At 35.4% G+C, this 22,222-nt stretch overlaps 1 protein-coding gene across 4 annotated transcripts in view; it reads right to left on the reverse strand.

Moving 5' to 3' along the window:
* Nucleotides 1-22,222, reverse strand: part of LOC136034587 (tensin-1-like) — a 297,146-nt gene that overhangs the window by 270,751 nt on the left and 4,173 nt on the right. The window contains exon 1 of one of the 4 annotated variants that reach the window (XM_065715841.1): nt 20,082-20,202. The exons of 1 other annotated variant lie outside the window; for it this stretch is intronic. The gene's annotated coding sequence lies outside the window, so the exon portion shown is untranslated. Of the gene's footprint in view, nt 1-15,139; nt 15,261-20,081; nt 20,203-22,222 lie in introns of those variants that run through there. 2 more of the 4 variants (XM_065715842.1, XM_065715849.1) reach the window with 2 other exon arrangements.

Genomic DNA, 22,222 nt, shown 5'->3' on the forward strand with positions numbered 1-22,222 from the left:
CCAAAATAAAAGCTTTTAAGCATAAAAAAATATTATTGTCATAAACTATTGGCATACAGAAATTGGAGCCAGGCACTTTTTAGTTCTACTTCTTATAAAAATCACAACTACTCCCCAGAAATTTTCATGGTATTTTTTCCTGGTTGTATGGGCTAAAAAAAAAATAACGAGAGATCGGGTTTGGTCCGGTTATGTCAATCACATATCTAGAACTTGTGCTTATTCTTACCATCAAGTTTCATCCCGATTTCTCCACTCTTCTAAGCGTTTTCTAAGATTTTTGGTTTCCAAGATTCCGTTTCCCCCCTCCACGCCCCCCCAATGTCCCTGGATCCGATTGGAATTCAAAATGGAGCATCTTAGACATGAAATTCTTTCTATATATCAAGTTTCATTAAGATACGATCACCCATTCGTGAGATGAACATGCCTCAATTTTCAAGATTACCCCTCCCTCCAGCCCCCCAGATGGTCGAATCGGGAAACGACTGTTATCAGGTGAATTTTTGCAGGTCCCTGACACGCCTACAAATTTTCATCGTCCTAGCATGTCCAGAGGCACCGAAATTGCCAAAGCACTGGAAATTCCTCCAAACTCCCCCAAAGAGACCGGATCCAGCCCGGTTGTGTCAGTCACGTATTTAGGACTTGTTTTCATTCTTCGCACCAAGTTGCATCCCGATCTCTCCACTCTAAGCATTTCCCAAGATTTCCTGTTTCCCCCTCCAACTCCCCCCAATGTCACCAGATCCGGTCTGGATGTAAAACAAGAGTTCTGAGACACGAGGTCCTTCTAAATGTTAAATTTCATTAAGATCCGATCACCGGTTCGTAAGTTAAAAATACCTCATTTTTTCTAATTTTTCCGAATTAACCGTCTTTCCCCCGAATCGGGAAAGCGACTATTTCTAATTTAATCTGGTCCGGTCCCAGATATGCATGCCAACTTTCAGCGATCACTATATTGATCCTGTATCTAGTATCGGATCTTCTTTGTGTAAAAATTAGGGTGGTCTGGGAGTCGGATCTGAGACCTCTCGCACCCTAAGCGTGAATCATACCCCTAGACTAGCAAGCTACACTTAAAGACAACAATGATTTGTTTCTCGGCACATAAAATCCTTCTCAACTATCTCGTTCCCTCGCTCCCCCCCCCCGGATGGTCGAATCGGGGAAACGACTATTTCTATTCTAATCTGGTCTGGTCCCTGATATGCCTGACAACTTTCATCGTCCTAGCTTATCTGGTCTGGTCCCTGATACGCCTGCCAACTTTCATCGTCCTAGCTTATCTGGAAGTGCCTGAACTGGCAAAACCGGGACCGACAGACAGACAGACCGACGGACAGAAATTGCCATCGCTATATGTCACTTAGTAAATACCAAGTGCCATAAAAATCCGTCTTTTGGACATACGGATATACCAGTTACGGAAGACGCCTTTACGTTTGGCTACCACACAGTAAACACATCCAATGTTCCATTTATTCTATTATATACTCACAGTTGAATATTGCAGTACATACACATTTTAAGCCGTAACATATTCAACACTATAGTGGTATTGTATTAGAACAGAATGATATACCTCCAATCCATTTTTTTACGGCCTCATCTTTCGAACAGAATTTCGTACAAAATACAATGCCACTATAGTGGTACTGTATTAGAACAGAATGATATACCTCCAATCAATTTTTTACGGCCTCATCTTTCGAACAGAATTTCGTACAAAATTGGGGAAGGGCTTCATCGAATATTTAAAGATATAACACCTTTTTGATACCAAAAGCCGATTGGAAGACATTCAACTGTAGCCCCGTAGTTGTAGCTGCGGTAGCTGTAGCTCCGCTCGTCATCGAGTAACATGCATCGTGTAGATGAGACCTCCAGATTATGCAGATATCCCATTTAAAATAAGGACTTCGAAGACACATTTTAATAAAATGGTGGGAATGTTAGACTCTATTGAAATCAGAGTTATGTAAGTATTTCCGATTTGTTTGACTGGAGGGCAAAAGTAGAGCTCTTGCCCTCCCTTCAACAACTCTGCCCCCCTTTAGACAAACGCGCACACGAACCTATTATTTACATACATATTAGTCATTAGCTAAAATATAGAAGGCAAAAATTTCAATTCGAGCGTTTTCAAGTAAATTACAACATGTAACCTATATTTTTAATTTTCATGATAGTTAGTGTCAAAAGGTATCTACGCTTGTTTATTACAAGGTGGACATTGAACTATTTAAGCCTTAAACCAAAACACCATAAGGGGAAATTACAAAAAATTGCTGATTTTCACCGAAGTTCGCAGTTGATTTTTATGGCACTTGGTATTAACCAAGTGACATATAGCAATCGCAAATTCTGTCGGTCTGTCTGTCTGTCGGTCCCGGTTTTGCTACTTTAGGTACTTCCAGGTAAGCTAGGAAGATGAAATTTGGCAAGCGTATCAGGGACCGGACCAGATTAAACTAGAAATAGTAGTTTTCCCGATTTGACCGTCTGGGGGGAGTGGGGGCCGGTTAAATCGGAAAAAAATAGAAAAAAATGAAGTATTTTTAACTTATGAGCGGGTGATAGGATCTTAATGAAATTTGACGTTTGGAATGATATTGGGTCTCAGAGCTCTTATTTTAAATCCCAACCGGATCTGATGACACTGGGGGGAGTTGGAGGGGGGAAACCTAAAATCTTGGAAAACACTTAGAGTGGAGGGATCGGGATGAAAATTGATGGGAAAAATAAGCACAAGTCCCAGATACATGATTGACATAATCGGAACGGATCCGCTCTCTTTGGGGTAGATTGGGGGGAGGGTAATTCTGAAAAATTAGAAAAAAATGAGGTATTTTTAACTTACGAGCGGGTGATCGGATCTCAATGAAATTTGATGTTTAGAAGGATATCGTGTCTTAGAGCTCTTATTTTAAATCCCGACCGGATCTGGTGACATTGGGGGGAGGGAGTGGGGAGGGGAAAACCTAATACTTGGAAAACACTTAGAGTGGAGGGATCGGGATGAAACTTGGTGGGAAAAATAAACACAAGTCTTAAATAGATGATAGACATAAACGGAACGGATCCAATCTCTTTCGGGTAGTTGGGGGGGGGGGGGTATTACTGAAAAATTAGAACAAATGAGGTATTTTTAACTTACGAACGGGTGATCGGATGTCAATGAAATATAATATTTAGAAGGATATCGTGGCTCAGAGCTCTTATATTAAACCAGACCGGATCTGGTGACATTGGGGGGAGTTGGGAGGGGGAAACCTAAAACTTGGAAACACTTAGAGTGGAGGGATCGGGATGAAACTTGGTGGGGAAAATAATCACGAGTACTAGATACATGATTGACATATCCGGAACGGATCTGCTCTCTTTGTGGTAGTTGGGGGAGGGGTTAATTCTGAAAAATTAGAAAAAATGAGGTAATTTTAACTTACGAAAGATTGATCGGATCTCAACGAAATTTGATATTTAGAAGGATATCGTGTCTCAAAGCTTTTATTTTAAATCCTGACCGGATCTGGTGACACTGGGGGAAGTTTGGGGCGGGGGAATCTAAAATCATGGAAAACGCTTAGATTGGAGGGATCGGGATGAAACTTGGTGGGAAAAATAAGTAGAAGTCTTACATACGTGATTTACATAATTGGAATGGATCCGCTCTATTGGGGGGGGGGTTAATTCTGAAAAATAAGAAAAAATGACGCATTTTTAACTTACGAAGGAGTAATCGGATCTTCATGAAACCTCATATTTAGAAGGACATCGTAACTCAGATCTCTCATTTTAAATCTGAACCGGATCAAGCGTAATTGGGGGGGGGGGGAAGTTGAGGGGACCGGAAATCTTAGAAAATACTTAAAGCGGCGAGATCAGGATGAAACTGGATGGGAAGAGTAGAAACATGTCTAAGATACGTGACTGACATAACCGGACCGGATCTGCTCTCTTTGGTGGAATTGGGGGGGGGGTAATTTTGAAAATTAAGGTATTTTTAACTTACGAAAGGGTGACCAGATCCTAATGAAATTTGATATTTAGAAGGATCTTGTGCTTTAAAGTTCTAATTTTAAATTCCGACCAGATCCTGTGACATTGGGGTGAATTGGAGGGGGAAACTGGAAAACTTGGAAAACGTGAAAATTGGGGTATTTTTATCTTACGAATAGATGATCGGATCTTATTGAAATTTGATTTTTAGAAGGAATTCATGTCTCAGAGCTCTTATTTCAAATCCCGACCAGATCTTTTGACATTGGGGGGAGTTGGAGGGGGAAATCTTGGAAAAACACTTGGAGTGGAGGAATCGGGATGAAGCTTGGTGGATAGAATAAACAAATTTCCTTGATATGCGAGTTTGGTGCTTCTGGACGTGCTAGGACGATGAAAATTGGTAGGCGTGTCAGGGAGTTGCACAATTTGACTTGATAAAGTCGTTTTCCCAGATCCGACCATCTGGGGGGCTAAAGGGAGAGGAAAAATTAGAAAAAATTAGGTATTTATAACTTACGAGTGGGTGATCGGATCTTAAAGAATTTTGATATTTAGAAGGACATCGTGTCTAAGAGCTCTTATTTTAAATCCTGACCGGCATTAAGTCTCTTATTTTCCTTTTTAAATGAATCTATTGATTCATAGAATTTTGTTCGATCTCATACCATATGATCTCTTGGCTCTTAGCTCTTCTTGCCTCGTCATAAGTGCCATATGAGCTCTTAGCTCTTGTTTTTTTTTTTCAATCACTAATTAGGAATGTTAGTCTAAAATTGCACAATGAGAGTCGACAAGTCAAACACAGTATGTCGCAAAGATGGCATCTAATTTCCACATTCGTTCGTACTGAAGGATTCCTCGACTTGTTGATTAAATGATTACAAAACCACACCTAATATTGCAATATAGAAGTCGAGAATGAAAACAAATCTTGGGAATGATTTTTGATTTTCACCGAAATTAATATTAATGAATTTTCGAAGTCACTAATTAGAGATATGTTTATGTAGTAACAAAATGTGAAATGAGGGCCCTAAGGAAATGCGTTATTCAGCTCATATGTTTTGCAGATGGCTTCCACTTCCCACTAGAGATTGCATGAATGGATTTCTGAGCTTGCTGTTTATGTTATAAATATATAAAAGTATTTTCTCGGTTAAATGTTTTTGGCATACGTCCGCACATTTTTCTTCATGCCTTCGCCTTCTTAAGTATTTATACTGCGATAGCAATTGAAGCTATTGCTGTGACGCAAAGGGAAACTTCCCTTTCCGATGATGAGTCCCATTTCTATACCAAATTATCGCTGTTGTTTAATATTTATTAAACAACAGCGATAATTGTTGTTGTTGTTGTTGAATAAATTTTGTTGTTGTTGAATAAATCAGAGGTTACAACTACAAAATAGAACAAGAAGCAATATAGTGTAGTTGTCCACTCAAACCCGCCAAACGCTAAAGTGTTTCCGCACTTTAATGAATATGACATACATGTTGAATTGTTTTTTTAAGGATTAGTAACATTCGGGTAGTACTGAAGCTTCTGAGAAAGCCTTTTCTTATATTAGTGTATTTGCGGCATTCAATGTTTTATTATTATTATAATATTATATTATCAAACAATTATTGTATTATTTATATTATCAAATAATATCAATTATTATATTATCAAACAATTATTATCATTAATATCTGATAATAATAAAACATTAGTTGTCTAATAAAACATTAAAGAAACATAAATTCAATTTAAAGTAGTATGACAACTGTCAACAACGAATAAATTTAAGCTTGATTTCACTCGATTAGTAACTAATAGCTGATTTTAGCCACTTTGTACTAGTTGAATCCTGAAAACATGCATTTTAATTTTCTAAAGAATAAATGGTATTCACGCATTATAGCGGGCATACTGTTGTTCTTGATCTGTTGTAAAACCGGTTTCTCTGTGTGCACTCGGAGATAATTAGCTTAGCCTGGTGAGATAAACTACTATGCAGTATATTTAATTAAATACCTCATATATTGAGTTGGTTAGGTATTTAATATAATGCGTTCTGGGCGGTCTGCTTTCCATAATTCTTTGTTGCAGTTTCCATAATTTTGATACTAAAGTATTATGCTTTCATCATATTTTGGTATATTTAAATTAGGATTAACCTAACCTCACTTCTTGGTGAGTGGTCACTATAATACGCAAGAATCAAATAAATTTTACGATGATAATCGTTTAGATGATGTGAGGCGGGACCGTGTCCCAGATTTTTGTTCGGGTTTGGGGGACAAAAAACCTCAAAAAACGTATCAAAAATGTGTTTTTATGCATTTTATCACGTTTTGACTAGTTGGGCAAACATCGGGGGGGGGATTCAAACCCCCTAACCTCTACCCTGAATACGACATTGGTAAGAGGCATATAAACATTATTTTAAGCAGTGTATAAGCCATGTTTTATTTTTTAGTAAATAGCATACGGCAGAGATCAAAAGGACAAAAAATAAGTAAGTGCCAAAGCAAGTCAAATTTAATTGATTTCTGTACATCATAGACATATAGTTATGAAGGCTCCGAGAGAAGTTTATACGACCAATTAATGACGTGTTGCAAGGAGCTAGAGTCAAAGGGAAAAAAGATATTGACGAATGTGGAAAATCACAGAAATTAAAACCAGAGTTGCCAGATGGGGCATATTTGCGCCATTTGGATAATTTTTTAAAGCTGTTGCGCATTGAATTTGTCATATCGGCGTATTTCCCGGTTTTTGTGTGAAAAATCGTTCATTTGGCGCATTTTCATTAGAAAATGGTGCTTTCGACGCATTTTAACTTTTATGGCGGCGCAGCTTCAAAACAGACATTTGGTAACACTGCTGACAATAAACAGTTGGTTTTCTGCAGCCATTTTGAGTCAAGCAAGCTCTTTAAAACTACAATACAAACTTGCAACACATTTTCAATTCGATATAAAAGCGTTGACTTTATAAAGGGGGATAGGTCAGCATAATATTTGTTTTTCCTTTTTTCATCGCAGCCTCATCCTATATATCAAATTCGTGTAGAAAGTTTGAAAAAGGCTAATTCTATCACAAACTCTGGGATTTAGTGGTTTTGTGAAGTTATGCGATGAATCAGAGCTATGTCAATTGTCAATTGGGCGGGTGATACCCCTAGATCCCCTAGAATTCAAAGGCTACTTTTTTCAGGTAGATTTTTGCATTGAAAAAATACTTTTTTTGGTATTTTCATTGAAAACATTGAAAAAGAAACACTCCCTCCAGCATAGGTATTCAAAAATACATTTTGCCCCTCCTGCAAAACTCCCGTAAATTAACACCATTGGAATCATATGACATAGAATCCTCTTTTAGCACCATTCTTTTTCCTGGAAGACCCCAGGGCCTCATATGACATCAGGCAAACATTTCAAGTGGAGGGTCATCTATCGACTACGTCATTACACGTTTGAGTTGGAATATATAAAAAAAAAATTCGAATTAATATACGCATATTCTTACAATAAGATATGCCAGATGTTTACTTAGATTTCGGGCTTCTAAGATGAAGAGACCCTCCGAACTGGAAAACTTGCGAAATTTCCTTGCGACACGTGGGATTGAACCTGCCAACCTTCAATCGCAAGATACAGCTTTATCCACTAAGTCTTCGCAGGGTATTCTTTACAAGACAAAGAGAGAGAAGAAGATGGTGGACAGGTATTTTTTTACTGTTCGTTTAGTCTGTCAATACATCATTACTACAGAGTGACTTGAACCTCGATCCTCCATCTTAGTACCACCAGTGACGTCAATATACAAAACTGTAGGCAGAAATATTTCCCAAAATCTGGGAGGGAGGTAATCTTGTTGTTTTTCGGTACTTACGTGTTGTAACGACCACGCCCAAGAATGAACGATGAAGATCTAATACTTTAGTATTAAGACTATGGAAACTACAACAGAGAATAATGGAAAGCATGGCACCCAGAACGCATTATATTAAATACTTAACCTAAACCAATCAACTGTTTATGTTAAATATTTAACTAAAATATACCTGCATAGTAGTTTATCTCACTGAGACTAACTTAATTATCTTCGAATAAAGACAGAGCAACCGGTTTTACTCAGATCAAGAACAACAATGTTGTCGCTAGAACACGTAAGTACCGTTTTTTCAATTAAAATAGAAACAATGGTAATTTTAAATAAAAACACAAAAATATTTATTTCAAAATCTAGAGGGAGGGCAAATGCCCCATGCCTCCAATTGACACTACTGACTACTACTATTGTTAAAACTTGCAACTTATTTTATAAAATATTTTAGGCCATCCTCGAGCTCAAACATTCTAACGCAAGGCATTGATCTTCAATTATAATTACAAATACAAGTGGCCTAAAGCCGATTTAATCATAGTACAAATGAAAGAAAAAAAATACAGATGTTGGCAATGCTAAAGGTATGTTTTTAAAGACACTATCATTCATTATTTTCGTCAAAAGTAGATCTGGTTGAATGAACTGGTCGTGCGAAAATTAACCAAGGCAAGACAAAACAATTACAATAACGAAGGCTATGGAGTTAAGCCAAAACTTCGATTAATTTTCTATATGAAGACACTGTAATTCTTAAAAAATATTCTTATATTATGTTTAAAGCAATATCACAAACCTAGTAGTTTACACAGTGGCGCCAATTCACAAGAACGCAGGAAGGGGGAAGGACTAGAAGTTTTTTCGATTAAAAGAAAAATGAAAACACAAAAATTGGCTTTTCAAAATCCACCCCCTCCCCTCCCAACTTAGGTAACTGTTAGTAAAAAGCGGTGCGTCTCCGTTGTACTATTGTGTTCATTTTGTTTTTAAAGTAGCATTGACAGCATTTTAGCGGGTATCTAGATACCTGATCTTACTTACGAACAATACAGTTTTAGTAATACTGGAGCTTTCCATTATATTGTTCACACGATCACCTTTTAAACTCAACGCTTTTCATACGATTTTATGAGATAAGAAAAAGTCCCATGGAAAATTCTGCCGCCCAATACTCTAGCTAGTTCGTGACAGAGTTTCATCACTGAAGAGTGCCATCACTATTTGTCCAAGTAACTTCCCTGAGATAAAAATCACATAATAATTAATTGGAATAATTAATATTGCTGCAAGGGATTTCTCCACTAAAATCTTGTCCCAGCATTTACTTTTACCATCGTAGGAGTTTTTTTAAATATTTGTTGGAACATTTCGGAATATTAATTGAGCTCGACAAATTGCATTGTTGTTATTCCGACAATATAGCAATCGCACTCAGGAAAGGACAGAGAAAGTGACAGGAAAATTGTTGCCAGGATTGATTATTATGTCGTTTGAAAAGTTATTGGATAAGCTGTCCGGTGGTGTTTCTTTGTTGTTATTTTTTTGTTCTTTTTTTTTTTACTTTAAATCCTTACCACAGTCTGATTAGGCTGATAGCACATGTATTTTTTTTTTTTTAATTTTTTAAGTAAATATTTTACTTTTTGCCACATTCTTATTCAATTTCTGTTGTTCGTCTTTTTCGAAGGTTTTCATTATGCAATTATTTAAATAACATAATAATATACAACTATTTAAAATGGATTATTACGTCCGGGGCCCCTTTGTATATTTTTCTTTTAGAAAATACTTCGATCTACTAAGGTAAGGGACACGTGGTGCCAAACAAATATAAAAGCTGTTCGACAATTCAGTCCTAAGGACAAACATTACAGTGTCCCCCCCCTCCTTAATTAAGTTCGAATAGACGATTATTTGGCTTAATGAGGCACCCAGCTGAAAAATCAGAGTTTATGCGTTCATTAAGCTTTTATTCGTTTATGATTTTTGGCTCTCCAGTTATACTTTTTTCATGTCGTATGAATGGTTATTGCACAAGCAGGTGAACCGAAATACCCGAATATATTTTTTCCCCAAAATGCTCTCATCTGCTAAAGGAAAGCACCGGGTATGATAAAATCTTATAAACTTCTCAGACCCATTCTTAAGGGTTGGCGGGAGGGAGGCTATCAGATTATATTTCAAGATTTTAACACTTCCAACAATTTTTCCTTTTTGTAACAAAACTTCCCCCTCCACGAAATCCTCAAAAAAGTATCTTTGCGTTTACCTGTGTTAAACTGAGTATTTTTTTTCTGACAAGTTCAACGACGAGGTATCCAATATATATATATATATATATATATATATATATATATATATATATATATATATATATATATATATATATATATATATATATATATTTATATGTATATATATATATATATATATATATATATATATATATATATATATATATATATATATATATATATATATATATATAGAGAGAGAGAGAGAGAGAGAGAGAGAGAGAGAGAGAGCCACATCCGACTCCAAAATTGTTAGATGACAACTTCATATTCTTGCTCTAAAAAAAAAAAAAAAAAAAAAACCTGACAGTACGTAATATCTATCTATACATTGACATTACGTTATTAAAAAGTTTTTCATGAATGAGGAGTGAACCCGGAAAAGAAACCAGGTCATTGGAAAGAGCTGAAACTATTAGACACTAAAGTTTGAGAAGTTACAAGACTCAAATTTATATTTTATTTTCATAGACACCGATTCCTCACTGGACTATTGCTACAGTATAAAACTGACTCCGACTCCGCATATAAGCCTTACTAAATATAATCCTGACTCCGACAAGCCTGACTAGTTCCTTTGAACTATCCCGACTCTACCTTCTGAAGCAATAAACTGGCTTCGATTCGACACCCTTGTGGCAAATTACATTAAGTTTAGTCACGTTGATGTAAGGAACAGAAAAGCAAACAACGCGTCATGTTTATAGGATGTCAAAACTCGGTGGCGTATCCCGGTCAAGGGGAGGTGTGTAGTTGGTATGGATTTGACACCCCCCTCCACAAAAAAGAGGAAATAGTAAATTTAACTCTTTAAATAAAAAAAAGTAATAAAACAACCAAATTTTTACCTTTATCTTAACAGGGTAACTCTATTTGATGTTGTTATATAGGCGCAACTTCAACTTAAAGATTTCAATGCAATCCAGGTAAAATTGAAGGCGCTATAACATTTACATGGTTAGGCTGATAAGGCACAAGTAAAAACTTCTCAAAGTTATTAGCTGCGCTATCTTGGAAACCAGTTAGGTTAGGAAAATGAAACTTTCAGGGATGGGTGTACAGATTCAAGTACGTTCTGGGAAGGTATTTGCAAGTACCTACCCCCACTACTTCTCCTTCTAAAGGGCACTGACCTATGATGACCTTTAAAAATATTTGTGTTGTAAAAGTGAAACCTAGTAAAATAGACCTACTGCCTAAGTGAAGTACAAGAAAAGTGCTTTCAGCTTCATAACTTTGCTCAATCCCAATTTAGGAGGTTTCAAAGTTCTGAAAATATATTTCCTAAATTTAGAAAAAAAAAAATCCATTGATATGGCTTAAAATTATACTCAAGTAACAGGAATTGCATTTTTAAAACTAAATCCAGAGAAATCAGAAGATGGTTAACATAGAAGGTTGACAATACTATTTTCTTAGAGTATGTTCTCGCCCTGGATTCATTACTGAAAGTTTCATTTTCCTCACTTAACCCCTTTCCAAGATAGCAAAAGATAGCTCATTCTAACGGGAATTAAAAGTTCTAGTTCCCCTTTTTAAGTGACCAAAAAATCGGAGGGCACCTAGGCGCCCTCCCATGATCTTTTTTCCCAAAGTCACCGGATCAAAATTTTGAGATAGCCATTTTATTCAAGCATAGTCGAAAAACCTAATAACTATATCTTTGGGGACTGCTTACTCCCCCACAGTCCCCGTGGGAGAGGCTGCGAGTTACAAACTTTGACCAGTGTTTACAGATAGTAATGGTTATTGGGAAGTTAACAGACGCTTTCTGGGGGACTTTTTGCTTGGGGCAGGGTGTTGAGGGGAGGGGGTTATGCTGAACTTTTCATTGAGGAATTTGTCATGGATGAAGAAGATTTTTATGAAGGGGGTGCAGGATTTTTTATTTAAAGAACAATGAAAAAAAACAAATGTGTAAAAGTTTTTTCAACTGAAAGTAAGGAGCAGCATTAAAACTTAAATCGGACAGAAATTATTACGCATATGAGGGGTTCACCTCCTCCTAATACCTCGCTCTTTACGCTAAAGTAATTTTATTAATTTCAACTATTTATTCTACAGCCTTTGTGATTCAGGGGTCACTCTTAAGGAATTGGGACAAAATTTAAGCTTTAGTGTAAAGAGCGAGGTATGGACGAGGGGTTGAACCCCCTCATATACATGATAAAAACATAGAATATAGAAGTTCGTTACGTAAGTTAATTCATAAGTTGCGTATATTTTTACAAATAAAAACGTTCGTAAAAAATTAAAAGTTCTAGTTGCCTTTTTAAATAACCAAAAAATTGAAGGCTAACTAAGCCTACTCCCTCGCTCCTTTGTTCTCAAAATCGTCCGATCAAGAATATGAGAAAGCCATTAAAATAAATTAATATGCAAATTCCATCTTAATTATTCATGTGCGGAGAGCCAAAATCAAAACATGCATTAATTCAAAAACATTCAGAAATTAAATAAAAAAAACAAGTTTTTCTAACTGAAAGTAAGGAGCGATATTAAAACTTAAAACGAACGGAAATTACTCCGTAATCCGTATATGAAATAGGCTGTTCCCTCCTCAACGCCCCTCTCTTTACGCTAAAGTTTTTTACTTTTTGAAAAAGTAAAGTTGAGAGAAAGAGTCAAACTTTAGCGTAAAGAGCGGGGCGTTGAAGAGGGAACCACCCATTTTATCTAAGGAGCAATTTCTATTCGTTTTAAGTTTTAATATCGCTCCTTACTTTCAGATGAAAAAACGTGTTTTTTTATTTAATTAAAAGGAAGAACCGTGGAAATAAATCTTACCAAAAAGCAATATTCCTTTTAATTATTTCACTAACAATTAACTAATCGTCTCTAATGTAAACAGCATTAGACAACAATGATAAACTAACTATAACCCAAGCTGAGAGAAAAAGCAACAGTAAAATTTTTTTCTGTGCTTCAAGCGACTACAACAGTAGTTTTTGGGCAAACTAAGACTACCCACTAAGGCGGACAACTAAGATAAACGGGAGAAATATACCATTATGCCCATTATCATTGTTGCGTTGATGGCATGAGATGATAAGAACAGAAATGAGAGGAGTTTGGTGTTTTAAGTAGGCAGGGCTTTCGGCCTATCGTCTTTGTCTTTTCTGAATCAAAAATATATGGCTATTAGCGTCGATAATAATAGCCTAAGATAAAATCGAGGCCTGGAATTGACTACTTCTTAGTTTATTGCTCTTAAAAAGAATGTTAAGTTGATGAAAACCAGGTTGAATAATGTTACAAATTTGACTGTTTGACAGGAACAATTAAACTGAAGCACATTTCTTCTGATTTAAATTATACGCACATTGTGTATCCAGTTTGAGGAGCTAACCACTTTCAAATCATGCATACCGGTAGCGCGAGTCACGTCTAGCAGTTTCCAGTGTATGAAGCGAAACGTGCTGTGGATGGGGTGATGTGGCACAAAAGGGGACCATAGCTTATAAAACAAATGTCATTCCGAGATGTGCACCAGGTGGAAAAAAGCACACAACCCCTTGAACCAATTATATCAAGGAAGATCCTGTTGCCGCAACTCGAAAGTGGTCTCGTGACACTTTTTGTCGAACTAATTTTCATAGCCCATATTCTTGTAATTACTATACTATATCGATTGGTTAAATCCGTTTCTCAGCATTGTTTAGTTATCATCTTTGTACAAGGAAATGCTTGTTAGTAAATGTAAACCAATCAAACACATTGTTACCTTATCCCCTCTGTCTCGTAATATAACGCTATTTGAACTACAGCCACTGAGATCTAGCCATCCCCTAGCTCATCCCCTATCCAAGTTCTATTTGGATTTATAGTTAATCATACAATACTCCAAAAAAAAAGTAAGACCAAGGTCGATAGGGATGATAAAGAAAAGATAAAAACAATAGTCAAACCTCAAACGAGCAGAAATGCTGCGAAATAATTAGTTAAAGATAAAGGGAACAAAAGTAACTATGATCAAATAAATGAATTCTAGGATAAACACAAAGTAAAATGAATAATCAACTCCAACTTGAAGTAGACACAAATTTCCCAAAATGAGAGTAGGGCTTCAGTCCCTAAAATCCCGTAAATGCTGGAATGTCAATCACTCATTACCGAAAACGATACATTCCAACATTGTTTTTCATTTCTAATAAACATCTGAAAAAAAAAATCAAAATACCAATCAAGTTTTCAGGAAAGAAGAGTGGCAGTTAAACGCAATTATTATATGGCTTATTAATGGTAATTCTGTTTCTTTTAAATTTGGTAAGACTATTCGTTTTAGTATCTGTCTATCTCAAGCTTCAATTTATTTATTCATAGTGATGTCAATCCACAAAAGTTTCTGAGGGGGAGATAGCATATTTTTTTCTAAATCTTGAGGGACAAGCTTCCCAATTTTTCAATGAAAATACCAGAAAAAAATCCTTTTTTCAATGAGATCCCCACAACAATAGTTCCTATCGAAATCTAGGGGAACAAAAAATTCCACCTGCAAAAACCCTGTATTGACACCGCGGTTCTTTTATGGTTATTTTTATAAGTTTGACAATCATTTTAGTTTCTGCCAATTTAATTTTCATTTCTACTTTCATAGCAATCAATGCTCGTTTTAGCATTTTAGAGCCAATTTTCTTCTTACTTGTTACAAATCTTGTTTCAAGCACAAGTAAGCTCAAGCGTGTAGACAGAATCTATTTCTGGGAGGGTGGAGGGTATTCCAGAGGATTGGAAACACAAAACTCAAATCATGTAAAAACCATATGAACATATGCAAAAATCTATTGATGAACCATGCCCCTGTCCCCTACTCATGTTCACCATCATGTCAATCCCACCTATCAACATTTTTTTTCTGCGTCTTTTTAAGAAATTATAAAGTGTTTTAGATTGCTCATTTAAGAAAAAAAAGATTGAAGAACCTGAAGCTTAGAACGAGAAAGAAACTATAAAATGACAATTACAATGCAATAAATCAGCTGCATCCATTCATATCCTTGAGTAATTACAGCATTTCTTAAGAACCGACTCAAAACATTTCTAATCTTTACATATGTCACCAGATAAATATCGGAGTACCCCTTTGGGCATTATTCCAGTGTTCCGCTGGCAAAAACATCTGGAAAATGTTATTTCCAAGACCAGAACTTGGAAACCCGTTCAAATTAATTGAGTTGCAAAATATTTTGATAAAAGTCGTCCTTACGATGAAGAGGTCAGGATGATTGGTCAAAGTTTTGTTACTATCTCGATATATTCCCTTTGATTATAATTTTGTTTCCAACATGACAACACACTACAAAAAAGGCTCCATACTTCATATAAATTTTGGTTAATGGGAAAAATAAAATCCATTTTTTGGGAAAATTTGTCAGCACAAAATGGCTGAAAATCAAAAATTGGTTATTAATCACGCGAGCTCTAATTTTCGGTCTCAATAACTTAATTCTTGATGATAACCTCCCAGTGGCTTGAAGTCCGGTAAGGGAATTATCCCGATTGTGGTCCATCTTGCTTACAAGAAAATTTTCAACGCAAGAGTCGGATTGCTGTTGGTGTTTTTTTTTTTTTTTGGAATTACAAAGCTAACCAAGTTATCTTTCCAGCACCGAAGCGAATTTATTCTCCCAGCTCGGTAATGACAACCATAAGGAGTTAAAGGTGTAAGATTAATTGTATTTTAATTTCTTTCCTTGATCGCAGATTGACTCTTACTTTAGTCGAAGATTGATTCTTCGATTGACTAAGAATAAATAACACGAAAAAAGTGGTCTTTAACATCTGGTTATACTTTTTTTTTTACTTAGATACTTATTATTTATATAAAAAAATACTGTTAATGCTTATTGCTTATGTCGTCACAAAAAATATATTTCTGTTTGTTAAAAAGATTTTTCTATGATAGATTTTGGAGCTCCAGAAACACATTTACCTGTGCCCGATGATTATTTTGGACAATTACACGAGTATCGGAGGTGCTTTTCGATCTTATATACAGCCCTTAATTAGATAATTTGGTACGTTATTACGTTAGTTGGAGTAAAAGAGTTGCCTTAGACAACAAGAAATGAATATATGATTAGGAGATACTTTGAAAACCAGACCAAAATTTCGAAACTAGTTCAGATTTGATTAAGAAAAAGTAAAGTAAGTATGACGATACATGACACTTAAGGTCCAAACCAATGGTGCTGATCTCCGTTTCGTGGCCCTTCAGCCAGGAAGGCAATGGGGGATTGGGGGCAGACATCCTATGCTTTTGAACACCCTTCCAGCTTACCTTCCCAACATTTCTTCAGGTGCCCATTTAGAGCTGGGTTGACTCTTGCTCACCTTACAGAGCTCAGCCAAAATACAAAATATTTTGACAAAAATTATCGTCCAGAAGCAGGTAATGCTGCTAGGTCAAATATTCGGTAACGCATTACACCAAGCTATTCAGATCAATTGCATGAGGGGGGTTCGTCTCCTAGTCAATGCCTCACTCTTTACGCCAAAGGTCAAATTTTGTTCCAATTCTTTAAGAATGACCCCTCGATCACAAGGGCCATTTAATTAGAATAAATATCTCTTTTGTAAGTACTAAAAAAACTTTAGCGGGAAGAGCGAAATATTGACTAGGAGGTGAAAACTAAACTTGAAGAAACTTATATATTTGATATCACCATAAAATCCGATTCTTTTGATGTATCTATTGGTATCAAATTTCTTTTCCATAGTTTCGGTTAATATTGAGCCAGGTAGCTCCTTACTTACAGTTCGTTACCACGAACTGTTTGAAATGCAAAGGCAGACAAACAATGAATGATCATCCGAATTATTTCTGAAAGACTCGAAAGTCCAAGATTTGAGAATTAGAATGTTCAAAATTGAGAATGTAGATGAGAATTGTAAGACAAGAATCTGGAAACCGGCTCAAATTGAATATAGGAAATAAAATCCCACTAAAATTCACCTTTAAGACGATAAGGCCATGCATAAAAACTTCATACTTTGTCAAAATGTACTGCTTTTTTTAACTTTTGTCTTTACTTAGAGAAAATAGACAGTAGAAGATAAAAGTGGAAGATAAGTAGAAGACAGTAAAAGATAAAAGGAAAAATAGAAAAGTCGACGTAGACTGGCCCTTGAAAAAACCGCCAATCAAGGTAAGATCAAGGTAAGTTCAATCGCCAAGTTCAAGGTATCTGCTTCTAACTATACCACAAGTGAATAGTTTCTCTAATCAATAAACTGTGGATAAAAAATATAGAAAAGTGACAGAGATGATAAACTGCCGGTTTTTATTGTATTAAAGCAATAATTTCTTGATGAAAACAAAATCATCTTTTCATTTTAGCAATCTCTTTTTAATATTCGAATTTTATTTTATTTGAACATAGAGAATGAGTTTTCCTGATAGTATCGGAAATGTCTTTAAGCGCCTATAATATGGTGTTGCTTTACCCCAATCGGGTATAAGAAAACGACTTAAGAACAACAATAGTCAAAAATTTGCTTCACTATTCTGAGGTAACCGTATTACTACTCTTTTTTTTTTTTTTTTTTTTTTTACGCAATTCCAGCATGAATATATAAAGCTAAGAGTGAATAAAGTAGATTAGCAATAACTGTCTAAAACTTTTTTGAAAACGATGTTCATTGATTTGTCTTGGAATAGCTGAAATAGGAAATTATCAATGAGGTGATACATGGATATAGTGGCCTATTGCGCAAGGCCCTTTTGCAAAAGCATATATTCAAGACGTCCATCGTTTTACCAGTGACTAGACCTCTTAGGCTCTTTGGCAGCATTATCAAGGAGGCACACTCGTGCCTCTTTAAAGAGGCGAACCACGACAATGTTAAGCGATCTTCGGTTCCAGTGGTCGCAGAGGGATGGGGAGGGACGTTTTGTTGATGCCCTAAACGCCACAAATGGTTCTGTAGAGTCTAAGATACTCATGCTTTAAAACCCTGCTTTAAGATTAGGAATCTTCAAAGTCAAAGATACTAAATCTGTTCAACTTTCAATTAAGACTTTTAAAAGTCTTGTCGGTCAAGCTAAAGCTTGTATGAGGGTGCATTGGATTAAAAACAACACAATATAGTGTATAATTGATTTTCAAACAGGTCGTGGTAACGAACATGGCTCATAGTAACCGAAATTTTAAAAAATGGAATTTTGATACCAATAGTTACACCATAAAGATTGTATTTTTATGCTGATTTTATATATATAAGTATCTTCATGTTTAGTCTTACCTATCAAAATTTATGAGCCTGAAAAATTTGCCTTATTTTAGAAAATAGGGGAAAACACCCCCTAAAGGCCATAGAATCTTAACAAAAATAACACCATCAGATTCAGCGTGTCAAAGAACCCCCTGTAAATGTTTCAAACTCTTATCTACAAAAATGTGGCATTTTTTTTTACCAGAAGACGGATCATGGATGCGTGTTTATTTGTTTTTTTTCCAGGGGTGATTGCATCGACCCAGTGGTTCTAGTATGTCGCGAGAGGGTTCATTCAAACGAAAATTAAAAGTTCTAGTGTCCATTTTTAAGTAACTTAAAAATTGGAGGGTGCCTAGGCCCCCTCCAACGCTCATTTTTCCCAAAGTCACCAGATCAAATTTTGAGATATCAATTTTGTTCAGCATAGTCGAAAAACTTACTAATTATCTATTTTGGAACGACTTAATCCCCCACAGTCCCTAGGAGAGGGACTGTAAGTTACAAGCTTTGACCACTGTTTTCATATAGCAGTGGTTATTGGGAAGTGTACAGGCGTCTTCAGGGGGACTTTTCGGCGTTGGGGGGGGGGCACTGGAGGGGTTTACATGGAAGCATCTTTCCATGGAGGAATTTGTCACGAGGGAAGAGAATCTCCATGAAGGGGGCGCAGGATTTTCTAAAACTATTTTAAAAAATGAGAAAATAAATAAAAAAAAAGGTTTTTCAGCTGGTAGTAAGGAGCGGCATTAAAACATAAAACGAACAGAAATTATTCAGTATACAGGGGGGGGGTTCCGTTTCATCCACAATACCTCGCTCTTTACGCTAAAGTATTTTTAGTAATTTCAACAATTTATTCTACGGCCTTTGTGATTCGGGGTCATTTTTACAGAATTGGGACAAAATTCAAGTTTTAGAGTGAAGAGCGAGGTATTGACGAGGGGGCCAACCCCCTCATATACGTAACAAAAATATACAAATATAGAAGTTCGTTACGTAATTTAATTCGTGAGTTACGTATATTTATTGCTAATAAGAACGTTCGTAAAAAATCAAAAAGTTCTAATTTCTTTTTTAAGCAGCCAAAAATTGTAGGGTAACTAGGCATCTTCCCCCACCCCATTTTATTTATCAAAATCATCTGATCACAACTATGAGAAAGCCACTTAGCCAAAAAAATTAATAGGCAAATTTCGTTTTAATTATTCATGTGCGGTGAGCCAAAATCAAAACATGCATTAATTCAAAAACGTTCAGAAATTAAATAAAAAACAAGTTGTTTTAACTGTAAGTAAGGAGTGACATTAAAACTTAAAACGAACAGGAATTATTTTGTATATGAAAGGGTTTGTCCCTTCTTCAACGCCTCGCTCTTTACGCTAAAGTTGTTTATTGTTTTAAAAAGTAGAGTTGTGAGAAAGAGCCAAACCTTAGCGTAAAGAGCAAGGCCTTGGGGAGGGGACAACCTTTATCATATATGGAACAATTTCTGTTCGTTTTAAGTTTTAATGTCGCTCCTTACTTGCAGTTAAAAAAAAACTTGTTTTTTTATTTAGTAAGTGTTAAAAGCAACAGAATAAAGTAGAAAATAAGGAGGCCAAAACCAAGAAAAATTTTCGTGAAATAAAGCTGAACTTTTGGCATAATAATGCGATGATTATTAATGCACGTCCATCTTAAATTACTTACTGCCACAAGGAACTACGCATGATTAGACCATCCTTCCGTTATTCAAAACTGAAACCACAGAACTGACACACTTCAACTTTAGATTCCGTGGCTTTTCGGGTGACAGCATTTTGCAAGGAACAAAACATGGAAAAAAAATATTCTCTTTTGCCAATTGGAATCAGCTTTTTAGAAAGAGTCCAGTATTTTGGCAAAGTGATTACTTCATTTTCCCCTCTTTTTTTAGGTTTTCCATATTGCAATGCACTTTTTGGAATTGGAGATAAAATGTCCATTTTAACATAAGAATTTTCGGACATCTGTGAATTTTAATAAAGTTTACATGCATATGAATACTTAGGTAAAACGGTCATGCCAAATAGTACACATGATCACTGAACAATTTTAACGTCCGTGACAAATCTTTATTGTTCGAATCAACTATATTCCGAAATAAACAATAAAAATTTGATGAAACTAAAAAAAAAACTGCAAAAAGCTGAAGATTCCGAAGGTAGCTTTATGAGAAAAATATATCAAATTTAAATCACAATAGGAAGTAAGAAACAATAAATGCTAGTGGTTCTAAGATAACTGTGCCTTTCTGTAAAATAAATCAGGTCAGGGGAAGAGGAATGGAGATATCTAGAAAAATAGTGTTCCAAAAAAGGGTTGTCTTGTTAGATGTAGAATTCAATTAGTCTTAGCTTGGATGGATAGAGCTGTGTGTGAGCACAAGGGAGCCGAAATTAGTATAAGTTTGTGCTATATACAGCAAAAACTCCACGATAGCCAAAAATCAGAATTTCAAACCCTCTAGTTTTAAGAAATTTCTTATTCCTTGGACTTTCTGTGTCAGGGCAATACCGAAGATTTTTATTTGGAGGGGGAGGATTCAACTATGGAGAATCCATTAGTAGTTTTTTGGATAATTTAATAACCAAATGATCACATTTTTGGGAGAAGGGGTTAAAACACAGATCACTCCTCTTGGATATGCCCTGTAATAGTTTATGTAAACATAACCCAGACTTTTGAATGTTCAGATTTTCAGAAGTGTTATTGCAGTTGCGAGTAATGATAGCATAAAACAAGACACAACTATCCCATTTTTACTACGGTCTATTAATAAAGTAATTACATAAAAATTGAACCGCATTACAAATCAGGGCTCCACTTTCAAAATTGGAATGCTCCACCTGTGACGAAAATGCACAATACATGGCGCAAGGAGATGCTGCACGTCTGAAAAGTTCCACTCGTGTGGGAAAAAATGGCATTCTGAAATATACACAAGGTAGTTGGGATTGTGCTACCTAGCGAAATGAATACAAGATTACTCCCTGGTATGTGCTGACAACTAGACTCCTGTTATACTAATTAAGTTCCAAAAATAAATATTTTTCACAACAAAATGTAAATATGTTAAACAACAATGCAAGCTAGTGTCAAAATTGTTGGAGAGGCTATAACCGCACTCGTAAAATTGAAGTATTGCAAGGGTATTACTGAAAGCAAACTGTGGTACAGCAAATAAAAATTACTGATTAAGGATGTTATATCCTTGGTCAGCAGCTAATAGTTTTATGTTTACATTCTCTTTGAGCATTAACATCTCTGGCAAAGCTATTCTCACATATCCATCATCATAAAAGTTCAATCTTTTCGGTACTCCAAAAAATTCTAATCTCTCACTGTCTATAACAACGCACGCATACATTCCAACTACGTTACCACTAGTAGTTGTTTCATAGTTCAAATATTTTCCTTTATCATCATTCAACACTACGGTAACTTTATCATGTGCACACACTTTCTTGGAATGTGTCATCTTCGCTTTTTTTTAAATATGATGTAAGTGTTTATCCTTCCAATGTACAAATGATACTATTCGAAAACATACAATAAACTAGGTACTGTCAACAAACAGCCAAATTCTAAGTCACGAAAAATCACGAAGTCAAAAACGAAAATATATATATATATATATGTATATATATATATATAATATATATATATATATATATATATATATATATATATATATATATATATATATATATATATATATATATATATATATATATATATATATATATATATATATATATATATATATATATATATATATATATATATATATAAATATTTGGGAAAAATGT

This window comes from Artemia franciscana, chromosome 13, assembly GCF_032884065.1.
Source record: "Artemia franciscana chromosome 13, ASM3288406v1, whole genome shotgun sequence".
In the NCBI taxonomy this organism is placed as follows: domain Eukaryota; kingdom Metazoa; phylum Arthropoda; class Branchiopoda; order Anostraca; family Artemiidae; genus Artemia; species Artemia franciscana.